Source organism: Catharus ustulatus, chromosome 1 (assembly GCF_009819885.2).
Source record: "Catharus ustulatus isolate bCatUst1 chromosome 1, bCatUst1.pri.v2, whole genome shotgun sequence".
Lineage (NCBI taxonomy): Eukaryota > Metazoa > Chordata > Aves > Passeriformes > Turdidae > Catharus > Catharus ustulatus.
Window position 1 is genome coordinate 82,656,518 of NC_046221.1, and position 23,205 is coordinate 82,679,722.

Sequence of the window (23,205 nt, forward strand, 5' to 3'; positions counted from 1 at the left end):
AGGCCCAGCTTCCTCAGCCTTTCTTAAGGCTGAGAATAATAGGGATTCTCTTTAGCAGCTTTGTAGCTCTCTGCTGGACCTGCTCCAGGAACTCCATGTCTCTCTTGTCCTGAGGAGCCCAGAGCTGGACACAGCACTTCAGATGTGCCTCACCAGGGCTGAGCAGAGGAGCAGGATCACCTTCCTTGACCTGCTGGCAATGATCTTCCTGATGTACCCCAGGATACCATTGGCCTTCTTGGCCATAAGGACACACTGCTGGCTCATGAACAGTTTGTCGTCAACCAGGATCCCCAGGTCCTTCTGTGCAGGAGCCTGCACTTGCCTTTGTTGAATTTCAGAAGGTTCTTCTCTTGCCCAGCTCTCCAACCTGTCCAGGTCCCTCTGAAAGGCTGTACAAGCTGAAGTATTGACCTCTCCTCCCAGCTTTGTGTCAGCAGTGAACTTGCTGAGAAGGGACTCTATTCCCTCATCCAAGCCATTGATGAACAAATTAAATAACACTGGGCCTAGTATAGAACTCTGGGGGGACACCATGAGTGACAGACCTCCAACCAGACTCTGTACCACTGATCACAACTCTCTGGGATCTGCCACTCAGCCAGTTCTGAATCCATTCTGCTGTCCACTCATCCAACTTAACACTTCTTGAGTTTGCCTAACGAGGATTTAGTGAGAGACAGAATCAAAAGCTTTGCTGATGTTGAGGTAGAAAATATCCACTGTGCTCACTTCATCCATCCAGGTAGTTGTTTCAGCACAGGAGGCAATCAGCCTGGTCAAACATGAGTTACTTTTAGTGAACCCATGCTGACTATTCCTGATCACCTTCTTGTCTCCTATGTGGGTTGAGATGGTCTATAGAATAAGGCACTCCTTTACCTTTCCACAGATTGAGGAGAGGCTGCCTGGCTGGTAGTTTCCTATGTCCTCCTTCTTGCTCTTTTTGGAGATTAGGGTGATGTTTGATTTCTTCCAGCCCTCAGGCACCTCTCCTATCTCCATAACCTTTGAAGGGTGATTGTGAGTGGTCTTGCTGTGGTGTTTACCAGCTCTCTCAGCAGTCCATGGACACGTCCTGTCAGGGCCCATGGACTTGTGGATGTCAAGTTTGCCTAGGTGTTCTCTGACCAAATACTCCTTGACTGAGGCAGGTCTTCCTCCTGACGTTTCTTTGCCCTTGTCTCCAGGATCAGAGATCCCTGAGGGCTGTTCTCGTCAGTGAAGATTGATGCAAAGAAGGCATTCTGCAGCTCTGGTTTCTCTGTGTTCTCTGTTGCCAGGGTCCCCCCTCCATTTATTAATGGATCCACATTATCCTTTGGTTTCTTCTTGTTATTGATGGATTTGAAGAAGCCCTTTTTATTATCTTTTATATGCTTGGCCAAATTTAATTCTAGATGGCCTTGGCCTTTCTAGTCTCATTTCTGCTTATCCTGATCACCTTGCTAAATTCACTCCAAGGGGCCTTGCCTTACTTTCATTGCCTGTGAACTTTTTTGCTTATACTTAAGCAATGACAGTTCTTTATTCATTCACAGAGGTTTCTTGTGCCCTTGGCCTGAGCTATTTCTCATTGGGTTGCATTGTTCTTGAGCCTGAAGGAAGTGGGCTTTGATTATTGACTACAGTAATTTCACGATTACAAGCCGCACCTGATTATAAGCCGCATGTCCGGGTGTGGGCAATGTTTAGGTCTTTGTCCATGTATAAGCTGCACCGGAATATAAGCCGCATTTTTGTTTGCAGGGAGGACCCACGTGCAACAAAGTAATCAATTAGTAATGGAATCGCGGGATCGCTCCCCTGGCCCGGCGCTGCCCCGCAGTGCCGGCCGAAGCGGGAGGCATGGAGCCCGCTTGCACTCACAGAGGCAGCAGGAGGGAGTCACGGAGCCCGCTTGCACACAAAGCGGCAGCGGGAGGGAGGCATGGAGCCCCTGCCTATCCCCCCCCGCCATGGGGCCGGGAGCACAGAGCCCCCTGCCTCTCCCCCGGGCCGCGGGGCCGGCAGGAGGGAGCGCCCGCCTCCCCCTCATGCTGCCAGCACGGAGCCCGCCTCCGCCCGCCATGCAACAGAGTAACCAATTTGTGACAATCACGCAATCCTGGGTTTTGCTGGCAGGTGCTCGGCTTGGCACCTCGGCTTCCACTTCTGGGTTGGGAAATTTCAGAACTTTTTTCATATATTGGCCGCTCCTGAGTGTAAGCCGCATTTCTGGGTTGGGAGCAAAATTTTAATCAAAATGGTGTGGCTTATAATCATGAAATTACTGTAACTCCCCTGGGCCCCTCTTCCCTGCAAGGCCTGCTCCCATGGAATTCTTCCAAGAGTGTCCCTGAAGAGGCCAGAGTTACCTGATCTGAAGTCCATGGTCATAATCTTGCTCACTGCCCTACTACCTCTTTGTTCACAATCTAATGGCCACTCTAGCCAGGGCTGTGCCCACCCTTCATCTCTAATAAGGCACTCCTTGTTGGTGACTCTGAGGTCAAGTAGCACAACATTCCTTGTGGGATCTTTCAGTGTCTGTGACAGGAATTTGTCATCAGTGATATCCAGGAACCTCCTGGCCTGTTCATGCTTTGCTGTGTAGCTTTCCAGCAGATGTCAGGGTAGTTAAAGCCCCCCCTCCATGTGACTTTGAGGCTTCTGTAATTGCCTGTAGAAGTGCTCCAGTCAGGCAGCCTGGAGCAAACACCCACAGAGCAAACACTCTCACTCATCTGCCCTTCTATCCTGACCCATAAGCTCTCGACTTGCTCGTCATCCACCCCAAGACAGAGCTCAGTGCATTCCAAGTTTTGCCTCACAGAGAGGGCAACTTTACCACTGTGCCTTCCTGGTCTGTCTCTCCTAAGCAGCTTGTAGCCCTTCATGGCAACATTCTGTGGTGGGAGCTATCCCACCACATCTCCATAATCACAATAAGATTGAAGTGTCACCTCACTTGACAAAGGCGAGTCACATCTGTGTCAGCATGCCTGGTGCTGCATAGACCATTCTGCTGTCAAAACCCCCAAAATTATGGTGGTGACACCAGCTGTGTATTTTCTCCTTGTGTGGAGGGCATAGTGGGAATCTAAAAGGTTTGTGGATAAAATATTCATTTTGTATGACCTGAATGTGCAGCTTGGTTGTTATAGTTCTTTCTGTTGCCTCTCCAGTGAGTTGCTATGATTGTGTCTGACAAAGCTGAAGTAATGCTGCTGGGTGTGGGAGCCTTGTTCCACATAGGTTAGTGATTACGTAGTTTACTGGATGAAGGTGGCCTCTCCAAGGTTATATTCCCTTACAGTAACAGAAAGTTGGGGGCTGGCACATGGCTAAAAAAATAAATGCATGTCTTTCAGAGACAGGGTACCCTTCCTTTCTTTACATGCCTTTCTCCAGGCAGGAAAGGAACCAGACAGAATTGCAGAATGCCTTTTGATGGGCAAGATGTAACGTACTCATGATTAAATTACTGCTGTGCTCACACTGTGGGAGGAAAATGATGGAGTGACCACATCAGTGAAGAAGGAAGAGCTGTGCATGTCATATGTCTGGACTTCTCTAATGCCTTTGACACAGAACCCCACAACATCCTTCCATCTAAATTGCAGAGATATGGATTGGATGGATGAACTCTTTGGTGGAGGAGCAATTGGTTGGGCAGACAATGGTGGCTAAGAGTTGAATTGGTGACAAGGATGTCCCTTGGGGTTCTGGACTGGGAACAGAAGGGTTTAATGCATTCATTAATGTCATTGCCAGTGGGATAGAGCATAGCCTCAGCAAGTCTGCAGGTGACACCAAGTTGAGTGATGCAGCTGACAGGCCTGAAGGATGGAATACCATCCAGAGGCACCTGGACAAGCTTGAGAAGTGGGCACATGCATATACTTCATGAGGTCAGGTACAACAAGGTCCATGCATTTGGGTTGGGGCATCCCCTGGTATCCATACAGATTGATTGAGAACAGCCCTGCCAAGAGGGATTTCAGGGTGCTGGTGGATGAAAAGCTGGACATGATCTGCAGTGTGTGGACAGCCCAGGAAAACAACTGTATCTTTGATTGTATCAAAAGTAGCATGGCCGTTAGGTCAGGGGAGGGAATTCTGCCCCTCTACTCCACTCTCCTGAGACCTCATCTGGAGTGCTGTGTCCAGCTGTAGGACCCCCAGCACCTGTTGGACCTGTTGGAGCCATAGAGGAGGGCCATGGGAATGATCAGAAGGATGGAGTCTCTTATGAGGTCAGGCTGAGAGACTTGAGGTTGTTCAGTATGGAGAAGAGAAGGCTCCAGGGGGGCCTTACAGCACCTTCCTGTGCGAAAAGGGAGCCTATGAGAAAGCTGGGGACAAACCTTTTAGCAGGGCCTGTTGCAGTAGGACAAGGGGTAGTTGTTTTAAACTAAAAGAGGTAGATTTAGATGAGATTAAGGAAAACAGTCTTTATTTTGAGGGTTATGAGGCATTGGAACATATTGCCCAGAGGAGTTGTGGATAGCTGAAAGTCTTCAAGGTCAGGCTGAATGGTGTTTTGAGCAACTTGGTCTAGTGGAAGGTATTCCCCCTTGTGGTAGGGGGGCTGGGCTGGGTAATCTTTACAGGTTTCTTTCAATCCAAGGCATTCTATAATTCTGTCATACTTCTCTCTTGCACCAAGTTATTGGTGACCCAGACACACATGGTATTGGGAAAGACATCCACAAAATTAAACTGAGAACAACTACTACTGGGTACAAAGCCTCCTCTCAGAGAAATAAGAAAGCTACCTATGTGCTGGTGTGTTCTCTGTGGGTTGCATGTTAAATTGTGCCTTCAAGTTCTCAGATTTGGAATGTTGCATATTTTGACTTTTCTTACTGAAATTTGAAGTCCAGTTAAGTGGAAAGGCTGAGACTGTCTCTTCTGTTGGCTTTTTCAAGCTAAAAAAAGAAGGCTCCATCACATTAAAGCATCACCATTGCATTTGAGCAGTGTAGAAAGGCTGCTGTGTGTGTTGTTACATAATATCCTCCAGAAAATGTCATCTTAAACACATCTTTCATCTTAAACACAACCCTTCTGCAGCTCCTAGTAGGAGTGACCCGCATACTTACATGGGAGACTACCTGTAATTTTCACAGGATTTTGTAATTGGATGTGTAGCCATAAAGAGCCTGACTTTTACAAGTGTTTTGAGCTGCAAATCCTTACACTTAAGGGAACCACAGATGCCCCTGTAAAAGGGACAGCTTGCTTTGGTGCCCTAGATAAGAATGGCAGTGCTGACATCCACCAGCAGGTAAGTTGCTTGTTAATGGTGTTCTGTGTGCTTGTTGTGTGTGATGTTACTGCCTTTCCATGGTGTGCATAATACGAGCTGAAACTTTAGGTAATATGGTAGAACTCTCAAGTCTTTACCTTAAAGTCATTCAGTTGATTAAATTTGCTTAAAAAAGCCCGATGTTATAAATATCACTGGGCAAAAAATTGCCTCCTTTGTTTGGGTGTGCATGTGTTATAACCAGGTGGTTTTAACAAAATGTGAAGGACATAGGGATCAGTCTTCAGACCTGTCACGTGGCATTCCACCTCCTCAGTGGATCTGAGCTGGCAGCTGCACAGCCAAAAGTAGAAATTCACTGCATTTGATAACTTTTAACCTTTTCAAGGCTTATGGTTTCAGGAGTGGACTTTTTATGTAGAAGGACTGTACCAGCTGACTTTGGTCAATTAATATCTTTTCTCCCATTTTCCTGATGTGCTTTTGTACCATCCTGCCCTTGTTTGTTGGTTACCTAGGTGCTGCAGAAGGTTCCAAGCAGGTAAAATGGAACTGAGGTAATGCTTGACTATTACCTCTGACTGTTTGGCAATCCCTGCAATGTCCAATATCACTTTGAAGAACCAGAGAGGGGAAGCAAGGGATGAGGTTGCAGAAATATGGGGTGATGATGCTTTTTGAAGCATGGTTGGTGTATTGATTCCCACATCATTTTGACAGTTGGAGCTCATGTCCAAGTCTAATGACAAACTGATGAAAGCGTTGGGACCTTATCAAAGCACAGCATTGTTATTCATCTTCTCTGATTCAGTAGCTTCTACTAGACTTTGCATTTCTCACCTTTCCACTGAGCATTTTGCATGTCTTCTGAAGACATGATTGGCAGGGCAATGGGACTGGGAAAGGTGTGTTGCTGAAGTTGGTTTTGGACTTTACTTTTTTACCTCTGGACTTCAAGTCTTTGCCAATATCAGTTTGCAGAAATATCTAAATTTTGTTGCACAGTACATTACTTCTTAGTTTCTCCTCTGTTTTGTTGTGAGTGGTGCAAATTAATTTGCCACAAAAGCCTGCAGCAGCATGCAATTCTATGCTGAAGGGATGGTTGGAGGGAATCCTGCCCAGTGGGAAGGTAGGATTATATAATGATACTTTAACAAGCTGCATAGCAATTTCTTGATTATCGCATGATGATATAATTCCTCCTCGAGTGTTCTTGTATTTATTGCCTGAGTGTTACAGTTAAATACTTCATTTGCTAATTATCATTATAGACAACTGTGATACTATCTTCTGCTGTTGTCATCCTCTGTGTGAGATGGTTGCAAAACTAGCTGATTTGATGGTCTGTGGGAAATATCTGATAAATGAGATATGTTGTACTAAAATGGGGAATCTAAAATTGTGAGTTTGGATTTCCCTAAGCAAATAGCTATGAAAAATTCATGGCTCTTTATGAAAAGAAGAAAAATGTGGCACTGTATGGGAGTAGTCTCATTAAATACAAGGAGGGGAAGAGTACGTCTGGCCTGTGTTTCAGCACCCTGGCCCAAGATAAAGGAGTGGGAGATGAAAGGTGTGACCTCCCTCTTAGCACACGTTCATGACGCTGGGCTGCAGCTGGCTCCGGAGTAGCTCTCCAAAGCTTCCTGCAGGCTGGCCTTCAAAACAGAGTCTGCAGTGACTGGAAAGGCTACCATGTGCAGACAATTCATACGGTAAATATGTTTCCCTTTACAAGCACAAACCTCGTGCTTTCCAGAAGACAAGATGCTGTACTCATTTCTAGCTGGTGGATGGGTCAGTTGTATTGCTTGTTTTTCTGTTCCATTCGTGCAGAGAGCTGGTGAAGAGCTCTGTCCTGAATGTTTTGGAAACATCATGTCTATGACTCTACTATTAATACAGTATATTCACACTTAGTAGGAACATATTAAGTATGTCAATGAAGTCTATGAAACACTTACCATTAAAAAAGTAAGTCCTAATCTTTCCTTGTGTGTTTAGATACACATTCATATTTAAGATGACATTACAGCTACTGATTTTTTTTTTCATGTTTGAGGATGTTTTTGCTGCATTTATTTTTAGGGTTAAAATGATTTCTTCCTTAAAGGTTTTATTTGCAGTAAAGCAGACATTTCCTCATTGTCTTACTGTATTTTTAATGAAGCTGTGTGAGCTTATAAAGTACTCAAGTGAAGGTTCAAATTAAATCCTAAAAGCCTTGCTGTCATTCTATGCTTTGTTTGAAATGACTTGTGTATGTTCAGTAATCAGTGGTTCCATTGAGAAAAAGCCTCTTTCCAGTTTCTCTTATTTTTCTTTTTTTTTCTGAATACTGTGAACTTTACTTTGTTTCAGATCAAAGAGGACTGCATTGTGCTCCTGACTTGTACAGACACACGTGAAACTGTCTGCAGTGAAAGCATAGATAGCAAATACTAAAAGCCTTGGAGGAGTGAAATCTTTCAGAAGAGCATTGTCATGCTATGTGGCATTGATTTCAAGAACATTTTTCTAGTCACCTAAATAGGACCCCTTGCTTTTTCTTCCATTTGTACATCCAAGTATATATAGAAGTAATGCCAATAAATACATAATCAGCATCTAAGGACAGGACACTTTTTTTTTTTTTTTTTTTAAAAAAGCAATCCTGGCTGTTGGTGTAAGTTGCACTATGTTTAAGCCTTTGAGAATTGAGGACTTCCAGAAGAGTGACTAAGAACACACATTTTTTAATAACATACATTCCCTTGCAAGAGAAGAATTGTATATATGTAAGACATAACTAATGTGTGTGTGTGTGTGTGTAGGGGAAGTCTTATCTGAACAAACTCATCCAGGGAGAAGTAAAAGTTGAATCAATTGCTGCAAACTGTCCTCAGTCTGACACTAAAATTTCAGGACACTTAATTGCATACCTACTTAGCTGACTGAAAGAAACTTTTACATCAAATGTTATAAATAGAAGCAGCTGAGTGATAATATCCAAAAAAATGTAGGCTCTTTAAAAACAGATGTCATATTTCACCAGTTAAGACTTTGTCAGTTAAACCAGCTTTCAGTGAATTTTCTTCACAAAGAAGTCCTTCACAGCATGATGTTATGTCAGCAAACAGAGCAGAGTTTGGTATCCTTAGTTTCAAATCAGAGGCACCTGTAAATGGTTTGGGCAGCAACAAAAGTATTTTTTCCTGTGTGTTTAACTTATTGTGGCTCTTCTGTGGCATTTTTGCATCTCAGGAATTGGAAGGCTACAGATGTTCCTTGTTAAGCACAGCTCAAGTATGTTTTCCATGGAGTTTTTCACTTTTTTTTCCTTTTCTTCTGGTTTGAAGGCTGGGAGAGTTTCTTATTTTGACCTCATTCAGAAGTTGTAGACTTGGGCTTTGAGGTTTGGGGTTTGTTCTATCTGTTTTGGTTAGTTTGGGGAGGGGACGGGGGTCCTTTTGTTTGACTTTTGAGTTAGCAATAGGATTATGTTGACGTTACTGTGTGGTTATACCAGGAGAGCTCATGTTTTCCTCACTTTTGGTTTGAAATTGAAAAGAAAACCCCAAACCTGCAGGTAATGGCAAAGCATTTCTCATAAGGACTCTTTTCTTTGCCTTGTGTCCTTTCTCACCCTCACTTGGGACTCTTGTGCTAGCCTTTGCTGTTGTGAGGAGCCCTTTTAAACAAGAGTCTTCCGTTCATATTCACAGGGTATGAATAACACCACTGAAGTTACTTGGCTTAAGTTACTGAAGTCAGTAGGACTGTTTATCAGTAAATGCTGTGTTTGGCTGCATCCATAGTTCATAGGATCAGGCATCAGAGAAGTAAATCCTTCTGGACAAGGATTTTCTTAGCTAGCATTGAAAAGCGTCATGCTTGCTTCTAGTTCTTCCACATGAAGGCCTGAAAATATTTCCAAATAGTATTTTTTTTGACATTTCCCTGAATTCAATATCTATTACCCTTCAAATGCACATTTACAAGGCAGCATTTTAAAGAAGCCCTTTGTGAGCTGCCTTGTATATGCAGCCTCTTAAGAAAATACACAAATATATGCAGTGGACTTTGGTCTTGTCTGCTGTTAATGTTAAATGAATCCATCTCTTTTTGAAAACATGATTTATGAAGACTTTCATACTTTTTAATTTAATGGTGCGTATGAAGGGTAGTGACTACTGATTCCAGGCATTGGGTAGCTCATGTGTGTTTTGGGCAGCAGATCCGCTACCTTTGGGGCTCAGGGTCAATGCCAAATTCAGCAGCTTTACAGCAGGAAATCAGATTCCATCTGTCTAAACATTGTAAAGTTCATTTTATTCTCCAGTTAGTTATATTTGGCTTACTTGTAATAATTCTACTGATTATCATACTTTAAAAATCTTGATGCTGTGGCTATTAGTATGTTAATTTCTTGGAGGGAGATTTTGTGCTTTGGGTCTTTTTTTGTGTTGTTTTTAAGGGATATGTGTGGGAGTTTTGGGTTTGGCGGATGGTGTGGGGTTGGGGAGGGCCAGAAGTCAGCCAGAGCGCCTTTTAGTCCTCAGGATTTATCTTCTGTGGAGAAGTGTTTACATCTTTATGTTGGTTGTCAAAGTTCAGCGACTCTCGCTGCAAGCATCTGTTGACGCGCCTGTAAACAGAGTTCATGACAGATGTGAGCCGGCAGCTTCCTCCAGGAGCATCCGCAGGGAGTCTGGCCTCCCTGCCTTGCACAACTGCTCTTGGTTGTCCCAGGGGCCCTTTGGTACCCCAGCCTGTGGGGCAGCTCCTAGAAGGAGCTGCGAGGAGGGGCGGCTGTGCCCCACTTGCCCGTGCCTGCTCCATCCCGTGCTCTTTGCAGGAAGGCGCCAGCGAAGCGAGCGATGCTGCAGAGGATGCACGTGCCCTGCAAGCCCAGTGTCCCACAGGCCCACTGAACCGTGCCACCCCAGCCCTCCTGTGAGGCATTTAATGGATTGTAACTGCAATGCACAAAAGCCTGCCCGTGCCTGTAAGGATTTAATGCAACTGCAGCAAACATTTTCCTTAATGGAAATGTGCTTCTAAACCCCACGCGTCACTTGTCAGTACCGTGTTTGAGCACTGGTTCAAGTGGAAGCACTCACAAATTGAACAAGTGATTTGGGTTTTTTCCATGTGTGCCATCCTCTTTTACTTTCTAAGTACTTGCTAATTGGAAAAATCATTGATTTGGGTCTCTTAAATTCTCCAACATGGAAATATTAAAAAGGCATTTAATTATGCTAAAGGAAGCAATATCTGTATCAGAGAACATTTTTCTGCCCCTAATTCAGGAGCTAATTCAGCTTGGCTTTTTATCCTTTTATATCAAGGGGTGATATTTTTACATGACTGCCATTCTCTGAATATTTGTTAAAGGTTAATAGGGAAAAGCCTCTTTTTTGTGTGTACTTTTCCCTGAACTACGTATCTATTACATAAAAAATACAGAGTAAGTTATGAATTACTTCTTGGATATGTTGCACATGTTCTGTCCTTACTTTTTTCCTGTTACTTGCCTTTCTGCCAAAACCACTATCAGTTTGATTGATTTCAGGAAGGGGAAAGTTTTAATCCTGAAGTGAGATATTTTAAAAGAAATGCTGAAAAAAAAACCCAAAACCAAAAACCACCAAACCAAAACAAAAACCTAAAAACCAAACACCCAAACCTATTCCAACTGCCAGACCAGGGTAATTGTATTACCCCTGCAAAATGAACTTTTGGGCTGTCAGTGCATGGACAGTTTTGGTCAGAAGTTAGAGAGCTTACAAGTGAGCAGTCAGGAGATTTCTGATGCACAAATGATGGGAGCAGGAGGGCTGAGCAATGACCATAAATAACTCCTTTAATGTTGGATTTTCAAGGGTTTTGTTCTGTGCTGCCTAAACATAATGGTAGTGTTTGCTCTAACTTTACTGAAATTAATTTGTTTGGCATTAGTGTGGTGATTGTTAAGTGTTTTCCTAACAATATAAATTAAATCTATATGAGCAAAAGCCTTTATCTGTGAGCAGAGTTGTTTTATGCTTTTTATAAGATCTGACTGAATGCAGTCAGCATCTGAGACGCTGACAAAGAGGTACTTTCTACATTCCCCCCAGTTTACTGTGGCCACGTAATGGGTTGTGGCTACATAAACAGTTGAGATGTCAGTCTTCTCTCTTGCTTTCTGCAAAGAAAATCCAAACCATCTGTCTTTTTTTTTGTGCCTTTATTATGCTTGTACTAAAGATAGCAAAACTGCTTTGTTTTAAGATTAAAGCAGATGTACACAGGCTGCCATATTAATTTCTTTTGTAAGGGAACACAGTTCAGCTGTTCACAAAACATGGGAAGGAATTCAGGCAGCATCGTGCCAAAAAACGACGACAACAATGAATCTGTAGCTCCGTGATGAGCAAGCTTGTCACTTCGGTTGTTCCCCTGTTCCTAAATTCCCTTGGATGTGAGGCTGGTCTCATTGTTCTGCATTGTTGGTGTTTTTAGGAACATATGGTTTAGGTTAAACACAATTATGTGCTCTGCAACGGGGCATTTCTCAGTCTTGCTCCGGTGAGGCTTTGTACCTTACAGTGCAGATGGGTGGACCCTGAGATTTTTACTTGGAGAAGATGAGTTGAGCAAAACACAAGTGGCATAGAGTGCCCTATTTTTATTATATAGATTTTTTATTTTCATACTCTTTTTTTTTAATTGAAAAGTCAAATGACTGGATAATTCTGGACAGGATTTTACACAATGGCTTCTGAGAAAATGTAGTGCATGTGCAAGCACCATTTAAAAAAGTTTTTAGTGGTGAGTAGAGGCCACCATCTCTCTCTCCTTTACAGTCAGCCCCTGGGAGCCGCTGTTTGGCAGACCCGTGTCCCATCCCCACCCCACTTCTCCATCAGGAATATAGGACTGCACTTAAGGGTGTGAGCTGTGAAAAATCTTTTGTTTCATTGCTATTTCAAGTCATTCGAATAATGTAAAAAGTGTAGCCATTGGGTAGGTGTGTGGGGTACTGCATTAGGTGTGCTGGTGATCCCAGCCCATGGGCTGGACAGTAGGAATGGCAAGGTAAGGGTCATGAATCTGTAGGAAAGGAGGCTGTGTCCAGTGGCAGCTCCTCTAAGGAAGGCTGCAGTTCCTCTGACTGCATAGTGCTGGTTCTGTAAATGGAAAGCTCATTTGATCTTTGCCCTATCCTGTAGTCTCTCAAGTAGTTCCTGAAGTCTGTGTTACCTCTGTATGCCAGAGAAATACAGAAACAAAGGGAGATGTTCTGCTCCAGGTACCCTTCACTATACAAGCTAACTTTAAGCAAACTAAATCTGAGCAGCCAGACTGGTGTTTCAATGTCAGATCACTTTCAAAGCTTGATGTTTGAAATATTGTTTGAAAAATGAAGTACTTCTTGCAGAGCTTCAAGTTCTTTTAGCAGGCAGCACAGGAGCTTCCCTTTGTGATAAGATATGTCATTGCACCTTTGGGAGCCTCGTGACATTTGTATTCTTGAGCATTTCAAAGTGACTTGTTGGAAAACATCAAGTGTTCTCATGAGAACACTATCAGAGCAAGATTTCCCCTAAAGCATTTCTGCAGTGTGATAATAAACTCTTTCAATGTTAGCTGCAAAAGGAACTTTAAGCGCTCTTTCATAGTGGTGCTTTTATTTATGCTAAACCAGGGGAAGAAAATGTTAGTGTAGGTCATGTGCCTCCTCCTCATCCAGCACTCTTTATTTTGTGAAACAAGCCAGGTCCTGTTTAGCATACACATGGTGAAGCTGAGAGACGATTTATCTACCCAAGCTGACTTAACCGTGGACAGTCACAAAATGGGCATGGAGAAAACCCCTCTGTGTTGCAAAGTCATACCCTGGGGAGTTCAGAAATGCTGCAGGGCCTCTTTTTGCACTGTAGGAAAAGCAGTATGCTGCCCCGTTGCATTTGGGCTGCTGTGGCACACACTGGAGAGGAGAGGGAGCTGTACCAGGGGGAGTGGTATCAGTTGTCTCTAAAGAGCTTCTGGATGTTCTGGAGTTACAAGGCTGTCTACGTGTGAGGGTAGTAAAGGGTTCTTCCTCAAAGCTCCCTAGTAGTCATCCTTGTTTATTTTGTTTGTTTGAGGGGGTTTTTTTGTGCCTTCTACCTGCCTTTTGTTCTGTCTTCCATGCATGGGCTCCTGTGCTTTTTCTTGTTTCATCTCTCCAACCTTCTGCTTCAGATTCAGTTCCCATTCACCCTGCTCATTCGTGCCTTGCTCCCTGCTTTTCTCGTGTGTGCACACTCCGGCAGGTCATGGCACAGGGCAGGCTGGCAGTCCCTGGCGCTGGGAGCACGGTGTCTGTCTGTCTGTCTGTCTGTCTATCTGGGTGGCTGATGGCTGGGACCACTGCACTCCCCAGCCAGGAGCAGGGCAGCAGGGGGACTCACTGTAAACCCAGCAAAGCTCAGCAAAGCACAAAGCTCAGGTAGCCTCCTTTGGCTCACTGTGGGCACGAGGGTCAGATGAGCTCCTCATGCTCCGTTAGCTGGCTTTGGTCAGGGACAGAAGGAATAGCAGCATGTTGGGGCTGCCAAGGGAGGTCTTGCTCAGCAGCATCCAGAGCATGCCAAGGGCAGGAGGCCTTTCCCAAGGCGTTTGGCTGCTCAGTGTCTGAGGCTCTGCTGAAGGCTTGCTGCATGATTTGTAACTTGGTAGAGCTGATGACTTTTACAGGAAAGATAAAATCTTGCCTCTTGGAAACAATTGTTCCATTTTTAAAATAAACTTACCTCTCCAATGAGCAGCCTGGTAGAATGTTCATGTATCAAATCACGAGAGTTTGTGTAGGCCTGAATGACAGAAAAATACTGTTTTGCCTGTGATGATAAAATAAGTTACTTTGGAAAAGCATGCATTACTAGTAAGATGTGTACCTGCCACTGAATACTTGGTCCAAAGCTTTCCACATCTAGCAGAACTGGGAAACAGATTTGGGAAGGAAGCAATCTTAACAGATAGAAGTGACACAAACCTATAATGAAAATAATTACATGTATTTTACTGCTGATTATTTCTCTCTTGAAAGTGTGGTTTTTCACTGCCATTAGCAAGGAGTTCTAATTAGAAGTAAATAATAAATCCATTCAATTATTAATGCTGCTTTCAGGCAGGCATTTAATATACATTGAAATCTGATGGTCAGACTTCATTGGTGTTGTCAGTGCATCATTACCAGTTTAAATGCGATTACAGAGAGCTTCTGTCACTACAAGATTTGCCCAGGAAATGTAAAGTTCTGACAAGGATACTTCTAGGTCTGCTAGGCATTTGAGATATGTTAATGTTTTTCACATGTCCTCAGTGGGGGGGAAGAGAGGGCAGTATTACTGCATGATCAGGAAGGCAAAGGGAGCGTGACAAAGGCTTGGTAAGTCCAGTACAGGAGCATGTATTTCTAGGAAGAACGTGATCACTGCACTGAGTTTGTACATGAACAAAACCCTTGGTATGGGTACAGGCTGCAGCCAGCAAAGACTGTGCAGAAGGTGAACAGGAGGGCAAGAAGCCTAAGGCTGCTGGGGTCCATTTTTTCTTAGGCAGTACTCTTGGTTTTCTTCTAGTTTTTTTTTCTGGGCATTTTAAAAAATGCTTGCCCTACATTCCCTGTGTGTGACTATGTTAACAGATCAGACCAGACTACTGTGAATATTCAATTACTCCAAATTGGTTGCTGATCTCTGTTAATCCCAAGCATGCTGACAGTGTACGTATCAAATGCATTTGTTCACATTTCAGAAATGAGCAGAGCTATTGCAATGCAGTGCAGTGTCTTAATGCCCCTAATAGGCTGATACAACTCTTCTGGAAAATACTGTCATGTACATATGTTGTATAGATGATGAAATGGGGAAACGTGTGTAGGTGCTCACACAGATATATGGTCTTAAAATCAATGGACTTAGAATGTGTTTACTCTGCATCACATGCAGGTCTGTATCTGTAGAAAAAAATAATGGACAACAGTAGTTTTCTAAGTTAAGGCTTGATTTTTCAGTTATACATCACACTGATGCTAGATTAAAGCAAAACCCGAGGCCTTGGTTAGAGAAAATACAGTCAGGTAGAGCAGTGTTCAACTTGTGGCATTGATAAGCTCCACAGATGCACTTTGAAAAGTCCTTGAACATCGCTACTTGAGTGCTGTTTGAATATGAAATCCTTAAATCTGACTCTCCACAAACTGAACAAACAGTGTACTGTACATTATGTCCTTAGAGCAGATTAGGCAGCTTGATTCAGACACCACAGAGATTCAGAGCTGCGGAAACTGCTCTCAAGTCATGCATTTTTTGCATAATTTCTAACTTGTGTGCAACGTGATGCAGTTATCAGTTTTAGTGTGGACGCTATGCAAATACTAAGCACCTTATCACATGTGGTTCAAGGTTGCAGTTACAAGCAGTGCTTCCTCTGTTTATGTATGAAAAGGGAAAGCAATGTCTTATTAGAAGTGTTCAATTGAATAGCAAACTAGAGACAAGCATTACCACACTGACGCTTGTAAAGCAAACTCAACTTTGAAGCAATAGGAATGGGAAACAGTAGCCAATTCTCTTTTGTTGAGCAATTTCTAAAGGGACAAACTAATTTTTATAGTGAAACATGAAATTAACTTTTAAGTAAGCTGTTGGAACCTGGTTCCAGGTTTTTTCAACACTGGTAACTGGTATCTTGAGCTGCCAGGATCTGTGAATTACAGTAATTTCACGATTACAAGCCGCACCGTTTTGACTAAAATTTTTCTCCCACACCGGAAATGTGGCTTACACTCAGGAGCAGCTAATATGTGAATAATTTTCTGACATTTCCAACCCCGGAAGTGCAAACCGAGGTGCCCAGTCAAGCAACCTGCCAGTAAAAGCTGGCATTGCGCGATTGTTACAAATTGGCTACTCTGTTGTGCCGCGGGTGGAACCGGGCTCCGTGCAGGCAGTGCGGGGGAGGGGAAGGCGGGGGACTCCCTCCTTCAGGCAGCGCAGCCCGGGAGAGGCGGGGAGCTCCCTCCTGTGGCCCCGTGGCCTGGGGGGGACGTGGGGGCTCCCTCCTGCTGACCCTGCGGATCGGGGGCAGGCAGGGGGCTCCTGTCCCTGCCTGTCGCAGCCATGGGTGCCAGCAGGCTCCGTGCCCCCCTGCCGCCGCGGCGCAGTGCCGGGCTGGGGCAAGCGAGCCCAGCGGCAGCAATGGCCGGCCCCGAGCAGCCCCGCCGAGCAGCAGCACCGAGCTGGGCCACCTGGCCCCGTCGGCAGCCCCGAGCCCTCACGGCCCGAGCTGAGCCAGTAAACCCCGCCATCCCGCGATTCTGTTACTATTTGGCAACTTTGTTGCACGCGGGTCCTTGCTGCGAACGGCAGAGCGGCTTATACTCAGGTGTGGCTTGTGTATGGACAAAGAACAAAATGTTTGCCAACACCCGGAGATGCGGCTTATAGTCAGTGCAGCTTGTAATCGTGAAATTACTGTAATAGTGCCAGACTTTGCCAAGTGAAAGGGAATCCAGTCAGCCTCTTTCCCTTACACTGCACAGGTTTTACCTCTATTTTTAATTTGCATTCGGGATTATGTGTCAGTGATAGAAATACACTAGTAGAAGTGTTACACTGAAGACAGTGTCCTGTCACCTCCATAGCAGCTCAAGTGTGGAGGGATGTAAAGTAGCAGGTCCTGCATTTGCAGCAGGACACAACAGAAGCAGGTGAGTTACTGGCTGAGGTGACACTTCTCCTCACAATCTTAGCATTAACTTTTCTTCTTGGCAGACATAAGGGGCAATCAAGCACAAGTTGCATAAGGAGAAATAGCTGTCCTCTGTATTTACAGACTTACTGCCAATCCAAAATACTCTTGCCTATTGGAAAAGTTTGTGAGATGGTGGACAAGGGGAACAAAAATCTGGATGCTAAGCTAGCAGTTTCGTCTACTCCTGTAATTTAGCTCTGAGCACTTGTAGTTTTGTTGAATCTCTGTTTTATTTGAAGCTAATTTGGTTTCCAATCTGGCAGAAACTGTCCCCTTAATGTCAGTTTTTTCCTTACCCTCCTTGGCACAGTGCATGCTTTCCAGAGACCAGTGTGTTATTTCTGTCAAGTGAAGGCACCCCCACTATGCTGATGTAGTTCCTGAATTGTACAGCTACCAGCATGCACATCCCTAGAGTGAGTAACAGCTCTTTGCAGTACATGTGTAAATATTTACATCCATTTCCCTCCCACTTGGTAAAGCACTCCATTTTTGTACAGTACAAAGTGCTTTGTATACAGAAAAAAACACATTGTTTAGTTGGTTGGGTTGGTTTTGAGGGGGCGTTATGTTTATTTAACAGAAGGCCAAACGAGTTGCAGCATGCATTTTGTGGGATAGTCCTGCTTTCATCCAGTTTCACAGCTGGGCTGGCAGATTTATGAGGAGGTGAGGGACTTCTTCAAGGTCAGACACTGAATCAGTGGTTGAGTAGAACCTCGGATCCTGATGACTCCAGCACTTTGTTTAAAAGTTCCAGCACACAGCTCTGGCTTTGCAAATTAATGCAGAAAATAAACCAAACTTATCCTCAGCCCCACAGTAAATTTCAATAAACAAATGTTATGGGGGCTATTATGGTTATTTAAAATGAGCTTGATTAGTACTGATAGGCTCAGACCTGTCCTTGCGGTAGCGGGGAATTCTGGAAATTATTGTGGCGATTCTTTTTCACTCTTTGAAAAGGTTTGAGTGCTTAAACCCACAGATTTAATATAAGTAGATGTGTGCATCAGCTACTGATGTTATGTCTTTGTTGCAGAGCAGTGAAGATCATCATCCGTTTGTTACAACACTGTACCAGGTAGGGTGTAAAAGCAAAATTGACAAACTCAGAGTGCCAAAACTATTGAAAAACTCATGGAAGGTTTAAGTTGGCATCTTGCTATGTTGCAGTCAGGTAGGGTGAGCTGCAGCAGTGAGGACAGCTGCGGCTTCTGCAGCCAGCCCTGGCAGCAGCTGTATTTGTAAGGAACAAATGCCTCCCTGGCATTTTCCTTGCAGGACCATGCAGTAAGGCCACACATGTCATCAGAGGGACTGGCTCTTGCTGCCCTGGACTTGCAAGAGAGAGGTTCCTTAGGTTTAAAGTTCTCTCCAGAGTTTTTGCGCTTCTGATAATAACTTTTTCTGGCATTTATATAGATGGCAGGTTCTGGCTGTTGCCTTCAGCCAGGTAGACCACAGGATGCTTGGTGACTGAGGTGACTTTGTGAATGCTATGTGCTAATTTCCAGTTATGAAACTTAAGAAGTGTTCTGCATTTCTGTTGGACAAAAAACTTACAAGCCTGCCACTGGAAAAACAATTAGTGTCTGTGTCAGCACAGGTTTGCCAACAGCAGAGCATCTTGCTACATTGTCCTGACATGTCTGCTGAGTTTGGAGTCGCCCAGAGTGGTGGGACTTCCATGATTTGTCAGCATTAATTCCAACTTCCCTTTCTTTATGCTGCTTCATCTGAATTCACACTTGGCTATCTGTGTCTGAATGTAGCAAGGCCTCGTGAATACAGTCTGGAAAATGCAGCAATTAGGTGATTTTTTAACTGTTTTGTTTAGATTATTTTCTTTACTTTCTCAGTAAGCTGTATTTTGAACAGGCATGTGGTTTAATTTAATTTTCTCATCAAAATGTGCTGTTGCCAACTTCAGGTCTTAAAACTTTCTTTTGTTGTGTAGTGACTGCAGTATTCCTGAGGCACTTCTTTGTACTTTTATTTTTTGTCTTCTACATATGGATGCAAATGGATATATCCTCTTCACTTCTTTTATGATACCTGAGTTTTGGCCTTGATTTGAATTCCTCTTATCATTTGTGCCTGCATGCAAAAGTTAGAGCATGTCAGAAAAGTAAAGTGTGCTCTCACTATCTGTCAGATGCAAGGCAAAAATAAAATCTTCAGCTTTATGCATTGAATAGTAAATTAATAGAGATCTTATCATTTGTTAGAGATGTATATTACTAACCTCAGCTGAAAACTTGATGTGTGGTAGGAAATCAAGCTAATACTTGCTCCATCCATTAAAAGGAACAAGCACAGCAAGAGGCCAGGATAATGAGATGAGTATAAAGGGAGCAATGAATTTTACCATAGTTTTGAAAGCTCATTATTGAACAAGAGGTTTGTGAAGAGGCTTGGAAGAAAAGCCAGCTCTTGCTGTTGGAGTACAAATGGAGTTTGAACTTTCTTTTAAAAGATCTTGAATCTGTTACAAGTGTATTGAACTACATGGTAGTGGTAAGTGTCTGAGTTTTGGTCTCTGAGCTCATGGAAAACTTAGTTTCTGGGTGTATAAATTTAGTATTAAAAGGTCTGTTATTCACTTCTTGGTTTGTGTTTGAAAATAACTCTGTGGGCCAAAAAGAAAGACAAACCCAAACCACCCTCAAATGGCGCTCCTTGGTTTTTTATTTCATTTGAGAAGAATTGCAACTTTTTTATTGTAAATAGTCTGAAACAGGTCTGTAACCATGGGAACATAAGCATTTTTCTTAATAGAAAATAGTAATGAATACACCCCGTTACACTTTTCAGGTCCCAGTAAGTTTAGCAACCATATGTGCAGCACTTCTCTGGCCAGGACCTGCACTGATTTCCACGTGTGTGCACTGGGTTTAGCCAGAGATCCTGTTGCCATCCCTGCAGGGTGGATGTAGCCTGAGGTTGGTGAGGTGAACATCCAGCAGGGTGAAAGCTGTCTATCTGATGTGAGTACAGTATGTGGTTGATTGAGTAACCAGAATCGGCACTCCTGGCAGCCTCTTCCCACTGGAAATAAACATTTACAGTAATTTCACAACTATAAGGCGCACCCTTTTGACTAAAATTTTCCCTCGAACCCGGAAGTGCGCCTTATAGTCCGGTGCGCCTTATCTGATGGGCAAAGTTTGGAAATTTGTGAACCCAGAAGTGCGAGCCCACAACAGTCCTGAGCCAAGCAGAGCCCGCCCAGCGGTGGCATCGGGGCTGCGCCGGTGCGAGAAAAGCCCGGGGGTTCACGGGGCTCCCGGAGCTGCACGGGGCTGCCGGAGCGGCGTGGGGAGGGAGGGAGTGGGCTACCGCAGAAGCCGCGAGCCCCATCTGCTCCGAGCCATGCCCCCTCTCCGAGCGTGGAGCAGGCGCGGCATGCCACGGCACGGAGAGGTCGGGGCTTGCCACGGCACAGAGCAGTCGGGGCTCACCGCAGCGCGGAGCAGGCGCGGCGCACCGTGGTACGGAGCGTGCGCAGCTCGGAGCGGGTCAGAGTGGGTGCGGCTCGGAGCAGCCGGGGCTAGCAACGGCATGAAGCAGGCGCGGCGCGCCACAGCACAGAGCAGTCAGGGCTCGCCGCGGCACGAAGTAGGCACGGTGCGCCGCGGCAAAGAGCGGTCGGGGCTCACCGCGGCACGGAGCGGTCGGGTGTCACCACGGCGCGGAGCAGGCACGGCACGCCACAGCATGGAGAGGTTGGGGGCTCCACACCGCGGCAAGCCCTGACCAGTCTGTACCGCGGCAAGCCCCGACTGCTCCGAGCCGCCCGGAACCACTGCTGCCCTGAGGCCTGCCTCGGCAGCCAGCCCCAGGGGCGGGTGGGAGTGCCGGGCCCCGTGCACGGGGAGGGCACTTGGGACTGCGTTTAAAGGCTACACCAATCTGTTAAAATGTTTCCAATTTGAGCACATGCCAGTAAACTCCAAGATCAAGGGATTCCGTTACTAATTCGTTACTTTGTTGCGCACGGCATGGATCCTCACTGTAAAAAAAAGTGCGCTTATAGTCCGGTGCGCCTTATCTGATCTACAAAGTTGCGAAATGTGCCGGCTCCCAGGGGATGCACCTTATAGTCCGGTGCGCCTTATGGTCGTGAAATTACTGTACTGGCTGCTGATCTAAATGCACTTCTTTGCCCAGCGATCTAGCAGGTGTGCTTACCTGAACCTGTCTCAGCAGTGTTATCTTCTGAGATCTTTAGACAAGATGGTAGTGTCTTACTAATGTTTAAAACTCCTTTGTGTTTTGGGAGTGTGTCCTGTGCCCTTCCTATGTGGCATATTTTGTGCCTCAATAGCTTGAACTGTGGAATCTCTCTTTCCTGTGGTCAGTATCCCATTCAAAGCATCTGCCTGTAGCAGTGTGCTCCAAGGGAATGTCTCTCCACTCGTTCAAAGCATCTTTCAGAGATCACTGAGTTGACAAGGCTTAACATGCTAACTCACATTTTGCACCGTGGTTTAGAAATGAGATTGTCTTTCACATCTCCTTTTTTTCACAGCACTTTTTCTTTTTAGGAAGTGCAAAGTCAAAATAAATATCTCTGTGTGGGCACTGCTATCACTGCAATTTCAGCTGATGTAGCAGAGTGGTTTCACTGTAGTGGTGCAGTTGTATGAGAGGAAGGACATGCTTGCAGTTAGGTGCTGTTTTTCTGGGGGCAAAGCTGTTCTCAATTTCTTCTCAACTGGGCAGAAAAAATGTCCAAGAATCCCAGGCCCGTCAGCATGGTTTGTGTCTCAAATGCACATGGAAAAGGGTTAAGAGATTTCAGAAATAGCTGATACAGCTCTGTTGGAGACAGTTTGACTTCATATTGCTGGCACTATAGTAGAGGAAGGACCTTTGGACTGCTGGAGCCCCAGCACCAAGGGAATAATTTTTGAGTTTTATTGCTTTTGTGCGTGTTTTAATTGGATTGAACTGTGCCCCAAGGGGCCTGGAAAAACATTTTGGCAGATGTGCTAGCACTTCCCCGACTGTGTGGACAGCCTGCTAACCCTGGAACAAGTAACCCCAGTAGCCCCATGAGCAAAAGAAAATTCACTGAAAAAGCACCATCAGTGTAATCATGGTGAGGTCAAGGGCCTCTGCTGGGAAAACCTGGTATCTGTGATTCACAGGATGCATCAGCAGGATCTGGTGTAGACCTGTCCTAACGGGAGAAGCCTCTGGTGATGAGAAGTGAATTTGTGTGGAGAGCAGTGGTTGCTTGCTCTCTGTTGGCAGCCCTGCATTTCTGGGTGCTTGAGTCACCTTACAGGAGCAGGAGCAGACAGGGGATCAAATTGAGTGATGCTTCAGCTTCGTTATTGACTTAATAATCCCTCTGATGAGTTGTGTGCCTGGCATGTGCTCTCTTCTCTCCAAAAGTGCATCCTGATAGTCCAGGTTAAACCTTCCCCTCACCAACAGGCTTCCTCTGCCAGTACCTGGGCAGCATGTACTGCTTCCCTGCCTGGGAACATGAAGCAGTGTTTTATGGACAGCCTCGTGGTAGGGTGGAGGTTCTGTCTTTTTGTGCAACAGCTGATAAGGGGACCTATTTTGGTCTTGGTCAGATCAGTCAAATCAAACTCTATTAAAAATGATAATTGAAATCAGGTGTTCTAATTTAGATAATGGTAGGAACCTGTATAGCTTGCTTTTAGGGATGCTAAATTTCTTCCCAGCAGCTGGTGAATATTTGATATTAAGATTTTGTGTTCAACTTCCAGCACCTGAGTTGTAGCCTTTTCGAGGCATTTCCTTCTCTGAAAATTGCAGCTACAAAGAAACTTAATTTGGTGTTTTGGAAACTCACACTTTGGAAACTTTTCTTCCCACAGCATAGTAGTATTTTTGCAGAGAAGCACAAGACTGTGTATTTTCTGTTGAATCTGCAAAGCATGCAAGAGCTTGTAAGGTTAGTATCAGCAAATTTGTTGGTTTGATGGACTTTTTCAGATGAGTGAAGCACAGAATTGAGAACTTCCAATATAGCACTAGTTCTGTATTCTTTACAGTACAGGGATCTCATAAGAATAACTTAATTTTTAATTTTAATTTAATTTTTAAACAATACTAGGGGAAAAAAAAAGATTCTGTTTTACCTATCTGTCTCGAACTAAATGAAGTTGGGTGATTCCTCACTGGTAACTCTGTGG

General features: G+C 44.5%; 1 protein-coding gene across 1 annotated transcript in view; it reads left to right on the forward strand.

The window, feature by feature from the left end:
• Positions 1–23,205, forward strand: part of MYO10 (myosin X) — a 166,830-nt gene that overhangs the window by 34,824 nt on the left and 108,801 nt on the right. The window lies entirely within an intron of this gene.